The 9,692-nt window shown below is 43.8% G+C and overlaps 1 protein-coding gene across 1 annotated transcript in view; it reads right to left on the reverse strand.

Annotated features, from left to right (window-relative positions):
- Positions 1-9,692, reverse strand: part of SLC4A10 (solute carrier family 4 member 10) — a 337,292-nt gene that overhangs the window by 327,027 nt on the left and 573 nt on the right. The window lies entirely within an intron of this gene.

Raw genomic sequence — 9,692 nt, forward strand, 5'->3', positions numbered from 1 at the left:
GCTGGGGTCGTTTGACCCCAGTACTCTTTCCTGCCATGGTAGGGGTTCGGACTAGATGATCTGTTCAGGTCCCTTCCGACCCTAGAAACTATGAAACTATGACTACCCAAGTCTCATAAGATACTTTGCATCAGTAGATCTCAAAGCATTTTGTAAATGTTGCCCCCATTGTACGAATAGAAAGCCAAGGCACAGAAAGATTTCATAGACACATGGGCTCGAAGGGACCTCAGAAGATCATTGTGTCCAGCCCCCCGCCCAAGGGGCAGGAAGTCAGCTGGGGTCATAGGATCTCAGCAAGATAAGCATCCAATTTGCTCTTGAAGATAAAGTGACTTTTCCTACAAATCACTAAGTCCCCATGCAGGGTTTTATCCACTAGGGAACACTGTCAATATTGTGGCTTCTGATTTCTCAACTTGTCCATGTAGACTTTACAATTTCTTCACAATTCAGCTACCCATTATCTTACTATTCCACTTGTCTAAACCCATTTGCTCTTCCTTAAATAATTCCTCAGTGGCTCTCTTTCTTTCAAAACTACACTCAAAGAACAACGCTTTTCTCTGGTTTGCATAATTCTTCCCATTTAAACTCCATCTTCATTTCAGCTCTCAACCCCACTTTCTCATTGCCTTCTTTCCCATCAACTCCCTTTGCCTCCTCTCATCTCCATCTTGCTCTAAACTACAGCTTATACAAGAGAACAGCCTTCCAAGACAAAGGTTGATTTTAAGTCTCTTCTTTGTACCAGCCTGTTTAGTATTTTCATAAGTTACATTCTGAATTCTTCAGAGGAAGGACAATGAAAAAAATAGAATGAAACAATATTAGTCAGGAACACATGAAACCTTTTACTTAATTGTGTTTGATAGAATAGTAATCATGTCATTTTTTAAATGGAGTTTTTAGTCTTGCCCATTGTGAAATAAGGAAAATAATATTTTTCAATCTTTCGTACCCACTCTTTGTTAATCATTGGAGGCACTTATATTTGGCTAAGTCTTCTCCCTCAGTAGCTTGTATCTTCACTATGGGAAGTCCTAACAATTCTCCATTTGTGACATCACAGAGTGCTTATATGGAAACGGTCCAATTCAGGTTAGATTCTATAATTTTTCCGAAGGGAGAATTAAAAAGAGAAGGCAAAATTATAGCAAGAGGGAGTTTGAGCAGGAATGCATACAGTTATTATGAAATATGGGAAGAGTTAAAAAAACTGATAAAATATATTAAAAAGTGATCAAGTTTTGCACAGTCTGCATCTTATTTATATTGGTATTGGGGTTTTTCCTTTTCTGGAATGTATCCTCCTGTGTTGCAAATCATTCTTAAACAGAGATAATTTTTATATAATACAGAATTCAGAAATATATATATTCTAATCCTGATATTAGAAAATGTGAATTTATAAACTAGTGTCTGTATTATTTGGATTGCTAATCCAGTGCTTAAAAAGATACACTGAGCTCCCATACTTTCTGAGAAGAATTACTTGTCCTTTCATATGGGACCATATAGTAATAGCAAAAGAGTAAACAGTCATATCAACAATAGAATTCCACCTTTAACTTAGTTCCACCAATATCTTTTTTTATTCTATAATATTGCACTTCTTTTGAAAAACACAATATTTTTTTTCACTGATGCTATAATTTTGTCTTCACAAACAATAGCTTTCCACATTCACTACCTACAACTGTTTTTAAAAACCAATCACAATGAAGTTCTCCCTCCTCCTTTTCTCTAGGGAAAAAAAAAAAAAATCACTGTTAAGTAACATTGTATACTGTATAGCAATGGCAAGAGTCCTGGATATATAATCATGTGTATACATATATTAGAATCACCATACAAGACTGTCCATTGCTTTTGCTAGTTTTAAAACAGATTCATATTTGGCTGTTTTGAATTCCACAGCTCCTGATCTCAAAAGTGAATCTACCCAAACAGATCCTAACAGCAGCTGCCAGAGGCAGATCTACAGAGGGTGCAGCGAGACAGATGATCCCTCACTTTCACCACTGTCCCTAGCTGATCTGGGTATAGGGAAGCCCCAGAGCTGCTCCTGCCCTGATGAAGCTACAAACTGGAGCTATCCAGGACACCAGGCTCAGCAGGGAACAGCCACAGTGGTCTGCAAGTTCCTCCTATCAGTGCTTGCTCCCTGCCTGCCCCTCCCCTGCAGGTGTCCCCTGCTGGCTGGGAACAGGTGCTGGATTGCAAAATCTGTGCACCACTACCACTGTCCTCAGCTGACAGAAGAATGGGGGAACCCCAAAACCACTCCTGCCTTGCACTGCTGGAAGCAGCTGTGTGGGGAAGTGAGCTCAGCCAGCAGCACACAGGTTCTTCCTTCCAGTGCCTGCTCCCAGCCAGTGGGGAATACATACAGGAGAGGAGAGGCAGGCAGGCAGCAGGCACTGGAAGGAGGAACCTGCACACACTGCCACTGCTGTCCCCAGCCAAGCCCAGCTCACTGTACAGGCACTGTCCACAACCCTCCAGGTACCATGGGGCAGAAATGTCTCTGAGCCCACCTCCCAGACCTCCAAGTCAGCCAGAGACAGCAGCAGAGGCCCATAAACTTCAGTAAAACTCACTGTGGGCATTAGCCTGACTGATCTTCTGCCAGAATGGAACCAAATTGTTTTTGACCTTTTGCAATTTCATAATAACCATCTTTCAGCCTGAGAGAAGCAAAGTATTACATTAATGATATAAACATATTTTGCTAAGTTATGTTAAGGACTAATTTACTGGTCTTAAAAAAAGAAAAAAGAAAATAGAACTTTTCTCTTTAGAGCTTGGGAAAAACATCCAAACTAAACCCCGCACATACTCTAATATACAAAAAATCTGACCAAATAAAATAAACAGCTTAGCCTTTAGGGCTAGGGGCATATTCTATCCCCATTCACCTAATTAGGTCATAGGGTTTATACAAAGTTTAAGGTGAAGGAAAATACACGTGCACTCACACTCAAGGGTACAGAGAAGAGTGAAAGCTGAAAATTTCCCTTCTAAAATAGAGGCAAAGAGAGACAAAAAATAACAAAGAAAGCAAGAAAGAAGACAATTAATCTAAAATTAGAGTGGTGTTTCTGTCACTACTGCCATTAGGGGACAGAAGAAAAGCAACCATGCATAATGGTAGTTAAAAAAGTATCAGTGTTGTATCTACAGATGCTCTTGTAGACACAGAAATCCTGTTTAGAGCCACACAATACCTATTTAAAAACATGAAAATGTTCATCATTATCACTACTGAAATATAGGCAATGATTCTAAATAATGTGGTTTTGGTAACCATTCCCACAATAATGTACATGCAGGGGTTCCATTAAAATAAGCAAAACAACAATATGTGAGTCTAATGGGAAATCAATCCAAGAACTTCAGAAAGACACTCTAAACTGCCCTATTTTTGTGCACACAGGATGACTTCACATTAATCTTTCAATTATCCACCTGTTTCAAATCACTTTAAATGTTCATTTGCACTAAAACTGGAAAGTAGTGATGACTGCTAAGTAAAATAGTAACTGAAGAAACGGAAAGCATACAGGTCTGTCTGCGCTTATGAGATTACTGAATGTTAAAAGAAGCAATGCTTAATTTGTACTTTCTACAACAGCAGCTTTTTAAGATGAATTCTCACAAAGGAACTCTTTTTAAATTTAATCCCATTTCTCAGTATTGCCTTTGAAGACAACTTATCTTCATAGATTCCTAAATATTTTGACATGCACACACAGGTTGTAGAAGAGTTTGAGAAGTGGCAGTCCAGTTGCAAACAGAAGTTTGTAACTAGTGAGGAACTTCTTCCAAAAGGAATTAAAGAAAGAGACTAATAAGGAAGAGGTGCAGAGGGAAATCTATTTTCCTGTTACTGCTCAAAAAGTCAGGTAACAGATCGTTTGATCACCTTTTACAAACTACAGTCTTGTTTGAACATGTGCTTGCATAACATATTAATGACCAGCTAGGTCTATTGTGACAAGTAAAGTAGACTCCACTTCTGGTAGCTGTACAATATGTGGGATTTTGCTGATACGCTCCACTATTGCAAAGGCTTTAACCTAATGTATCTGACATTTGCCATTTTCTTATTATGACTAACAATTTATTTCCTCGCATGACATATGCCAAGCCATTATTTCATTAATAGAGGCTGCTCAAGAGGCTGGTGATTTTATCTTCATTACGTACAAGAGCCAATGACAAATCCTACCTGTATTCTTGTGGACGGAGTAATTTCTTCACACCAGCTAAACCAAACTGAATTCAAATGGAGTTTGGCAACAAAAATATATTTATTTGGGAGTAAGCAAGCATGATCAGGGTGAGCCAGCTAAAATAGTCTATCTGGATTTCCAAAAAGCCTTTGACCATGACCCCCATCAAGGGCTCTGTAATCACCCATGACATTCATTTGAATGCTTTACTTTTTTGAGTCATTCGGACACAGCTGTCTCCTTTCAGGTCAACGGCTTGCCCTCCAGTGAGATTTCCAAAAACAGTCCCCAGGGGTTCTCACCTGCCATGTCTTTGATGTTGAATTATTGCTGGGAGAGAGTTCTCTAATCCAGCTTCTCCTGGTTGCCTCTTCCGTCTCTCGCTTAAGTCACCATCTCGGAGCTCTGCCTCCCCTACACCCCGCTTTGTGCCAACCAGTGATGTTAGTCCTTGGCCGAGGCTAAAGCCAAGTCAATCTGCCACATCTGGGCCTTTGACCCATATCTAATCTTCATCCCGGTTCAGATTGCGTATCATCCTTTTGGTAGGCCTCACATTGGCCTGATTCATTATGGTGCTTACCCTGAGGTATCTTCCCTCAGGGCACTCTCTCTCCTCTCCAAGGGATACTCACAGCTTTCATACCCTTCCTTCTTTTTTCCTCTCTGTAGGTTCACCCAGTGGCAGATTTACCATGAAACAAACCATTGTGACGGCATGGGGTCCCCAACACTGCTGCCGCCACCAGAGAACCTCCTGCCTTTGGTTTGTGGTCCTCCCTCCTGCCCAGCAGGTTGTGGGCATCTTCAGCCATTCTGGCCGAAAATTCCAGCCACTGCCCCTCCCCCGCGGCCAGTATGCCACACTAATTCGCCCGCAGATGTGCCATGCCGCATGAGGTGGGGCTTGCACCCTGCTTGGATCACAGGGCCCCACTAACTGTATATCCACCCCTGGGTTCACCGCCACCCCAGTCTTTGCCAGCGTCATCCAGGATCCACAGTCTGGAGAGAAGCAAGTATCCTAGTCCTCTGAGCCAGCCTTAGCAAGGCATCCCGCTTCTCGGGGTTGCCACCACTCGTCCCTGCCAGTGCATTCATCAGTTTCATGCTTCTCCAGGCACTCAAGAGGCCTCATTTCTGGTCCTCCCTGAATGTGGGTTGGTGGGGCTTTTATCCTACTTTCTGAGGGCCAGCTGATGAACTGGCGTCAGCATGCAGCTACAAAATGAGGCCACACCGGTTCTGGGGCACACGCCTGATCCCCAGTGGCATTCTGCAGCTGACGTTTTCCCCTCTCCAGCTCTGGCGTGGCATGTCCTCTTATGGCAGCATCTCCGCCACCGCATCCTTGATCTTCGGCAGCAGCCACTTTTCTCACTGCTCTGGCAGCAGAGGTAAACTTTGATTTGTGATGGCACCCCCACCACAGGCTCTTAATGAAGCAAGCAATCATGAGATTACAGAGAAGGTCCACTTGTGGATTATAAATTCTTTTCAGCATAGAAACAAAGAGCGAGTATAAATGGTCAATTTGGGGATGGAAAGAAGGTTCCCTGAGAGATCTGGGCTGGGACTGGCGTTGTTTAATATATTCATAAATGATCTGGAGAAGGGGGTGACTGGTGACATGGCCATATTTGCAGATGACACAAAAGTGTTCAAAGTGCTAGAGACCAAAGCAGACTGTGAGGAACTACAGAAGGATCTTGCATGATTGAGTGAATGGGCAACCAAATGGCAGGTGAAACTCAATATAGATAAATGTAAAGTGGTGGAAAAAAAACAATCCAAACTATACCTATACTATGATGGAATCTACATTACCACATAGGAAAGAAACCTGGGAGTCATTGTGGACAGTTTGATAGAAGTCTCAGCTCAGTGCTTAGCTACCATTAACAAGGCCAACAACATGTTATTTACAATTCTCTTTGTAGTAATTCCTAACAAGTATAATGGTGCCTCTTTATAAATCCTTGGTGCAGCCGCATCTCAAATACAGTGCCCAATTTTGGTCACACACTTCAAAAAGGGTATAGAAGAACTAAGGAAAACAGAGAAGGGCAACAAGTCTGATCAGTGGCTTCCATACGAGGAGAGAAGAGTCTAGGCTTATTCAGGTTAGAAAAGAGATGCTTGAGGGGGCAACTTGATAAGGGTTTACAAACTACTAAATGGTGAAGAGAAAGTAAATAGAGATTCATTAGTTATAATTTCCTTACACTACAAGAACTGGAGATCATAAAATGAAACTAGGAGGTAGCAAGTTTGACACTAACAAAAGAAAGTTCTTTTTCACACTGTGTAATTAGGGAACTCATTGCCACAAAAAGTTACTGAAGCTGACAGTTTAACCAGATTCAGAAAGGGATTGGACAATCCTTGGAGGAAAGGTGCATCACTAGCTAGTGAACATGGGAATTGGGGGTACCAGCCTCTGAATCAAAACTTCCTAGACTCTAATGCTGGAGGCTGCAAATGGAAGTGAAATAGGGGAAAAACCCTGGTCATACCCTGTTCACTCTCCCTTTCAGCATCCACTCTGGTACTGTGTGACACTGGCCTATTTGGCATGTCATGAAAAAAGCATGCGCTTAGGCCCACAAGGAAAAATTAAGCCCCCCTTAATCACAGAGGTCACTGGAGGCATAGCAACTAATTACTTGGGACAAAAAAAATAAATAAATAAATAAAAACAGGGAAGGAAGCAATGGTTATAGGTTAATAAAAAGGGACCCAAAGAGGGACACCAAGAAGGGCTCACTGCCTAACACCCACTGCCCCCTGAATGAATTGACAGAGCCTGTGGATGACAACCAATTAAACTCTGCCAAGAGATGTGAACAGAGGAGTGACAGGAGAACAGTGCCACCCTCTCCTATGTTCCCCCCACCCAGACCCTCCTTTCTGGTCTAATAGATGGACAGCTTGGCCAGAGCCAAGAGGAGGTTGATCAGGGTGGGACCCGGTGGGGCCACAGACAAAAAGTGCATAAAAGAAAGGGTGCAAGAAATGCAGTCAGAACTTCAGAAGGAGGTTCCTCAGGAGGCAGAAAAAGGGCTGCAAACATGGGAGGTGTGCACCAGGGTTTCCCTCTGTTGGCAAGAAAGGCAGGTGTGGAGGGTGTCTGTGAAGCACACCAGACACATGCCTGTAGTGACAGCTATATGTAGGAACTACCAACTGAGTTCCCTGGTAGCTTGTGTCCCTTGCTCCTGTCCTCACCTAGGGTGTCCGTCCCACCACTTGGTACCAGGGTGGGATGCAAGGATAGTGACACAGGATACAGGACAAGATGGACCTATGATGTGACCTAGTAAATGGCAGTTCTCGTGTTCTTATGTTATGTTCTTAAGATTAACATGTTAATCACAACATAAATAGAAAGGATGTTACACATACCTTTACGGCATCATCAACTGGAGAATGAGCTGTAAAAACATTTCACATATAATGCAAAATATTATTATGGCTGGTTTGTATGGCTACTGAAATTTAACATGTGGCCAGGAAACAATCAGTTGGTCCTGAGGCCCAGAACACAGTGGGGTCTGGAAGGGACCCAAGACTAAAATCAGTTGATTATCAGCCCATCCAGTCTGCAATGTAAGGACAGAGAAGCTGAAGAGACTTAAATCCTCCACTGGGCAGCTCAGTGCAAGGTTTAAAGTCCCCAGCAGGGGAAGCTGCAGGCTTTGCCCCACCCAGTGCAGGGATTTGGCAATGTGCTGGTTGTCAGCCCCAGCCCTGACAGCCTTGGGCCTTGAATCCAGGGCTGTCCAAGTCAGGGTCAACAATCAGCTGATTGTCTACTCTGACAGCTCCAAATGAACTGGACCTGGGACCGTCCGAGTTTGGGGCCAACAATCAGCTGATTATTAGCCCCAGTCCCCAGATAACCCTGGGTCTTCAATGGGCACCCAAATGCAGTTCTCAGCCCATATTCAGACACTTGGATTTCAACTTGTCAATGCAGGAGGAGCCGAGGATCCCCCTGCACTGGCAAGAAGTAATAACATGATAGGATCTGTTCCCCAATTCCCACATTGCATCTGGCAGGAGGTGCAGTTGTAATGGCATGATGGGATCTGATCTGAGCCTAACATGAGTGTGCACCAGAAGCCTCATTCTAAAATGACTGCCGCTTCACTCTGAGGTACAGAGGTGCAGGTATCACCACTAATCCCTGCTCCTTAGAATTTCCCAGAGCCTCCCCAAGAATTAAGTACCAATTTTACATCGGTGTGTACCTGGCTCTATGTCATCAACCCAGAAGAGCAATTGTAAAAACACTTGCATGGCCCATGCTACTCAGAGGGGAACAGCTGCAGAGAAAAAGCAGCACCTTTGGCATCATTGCTGCAGCACCAAAACAATGCAGCCTCCTTGGGTGCAGAGGCCCTCCCAGAGAGAGAGAAATGAAGTAACAGTGTGTGCAGTAGAAGACAACACGAGATGGATAGAGCTCTCTACCCAATGTAATGGTAGCTCAAACTATTTGACAAGATAATCTAATCCCTTCTTTTATACCAAGACAAAACTACTTTAATAAGCGATTGTTCTGAGAGGAATCACTCTTCCTCCCCACAAAAATGGCATCTGCAGTTCTGCAAATCAATACTACATGAGGGAAGGAAATCCAGCAACCATGACTGCAATGCAAAGGAGAATTGGGCTATTTCCTCCTCCTAAACACCACACAGGAAACAATACTCATCCTGCAGTATTATGTCAACCAAAGAAGCAAATGCTTCCTCCACTGCAGAGCACTAGAAGATCAAAAATTAAAGCCAAACATAACCCCATGCATACCTATATAGTCTCTCCTGAAACTCAAAAGCGGAACCCTTAACAACCAGAACAGCCACCTTCCAACCAAACCCAAAACATATTTAACATGCTAAGCCAGCCTCTCAGCTACGGATATGAGAGTCAGTGGAAGAACAAATCAAAAATGGCAACAAGCTAGATAGGCTGTTATGATCCTTGCACAGAAGTATCAGACACCGCTCAACCGGGAAGTGGACAGAACTAAACCAGACTCTCGCCAGGCACTACATCGGGGAGCAGGAACTAGAAGTGTGAAAGCAGAAAGCACAGCCTCAACCCAAGGGACAGACTTTGTGCAACCGGTGTGACACAGAGAGAGAGAGATGAAAGAAAGAAAGAGAGACATTTTCTACCCCGGAGTCTGAAACATCAGGAATGACGAGGAAGGATTTTTTTCTCAAACCATCAGGAACCCTATGGGACTTGTCATCCACGCGTGATACCGGAAAAAAAACCTGGCTCCCGTTGGAAAAAATGAGAAAGATGCCACCGTGCCATGGAGCCACCTGCCGCGTGGTCAGAGGCGGACACGGTTAGCAGACGGGCGCGGGGGAGCAGCCGGCCCCGCGCGGCGAGGTGAGGGATCTGCCCGCAGACCCCCCGGGCTACCGGGGCCGCCAG

This window comes from Crocodylus porosus, unplaced genomic scaffold (genome assembly GCF_001723895.1).
Source record: "Crocodylus porosus isolate Cpor-Errol unplaced genomic scaffold, CroPor_comp1, whole genome shotgun sequence".
Classification (NCBI taxonomy): Eukaryota; Metazoa; Chordata; order Crocodylia; family Crocodylidae; genus Crocodylus; species Crocodylus porosus.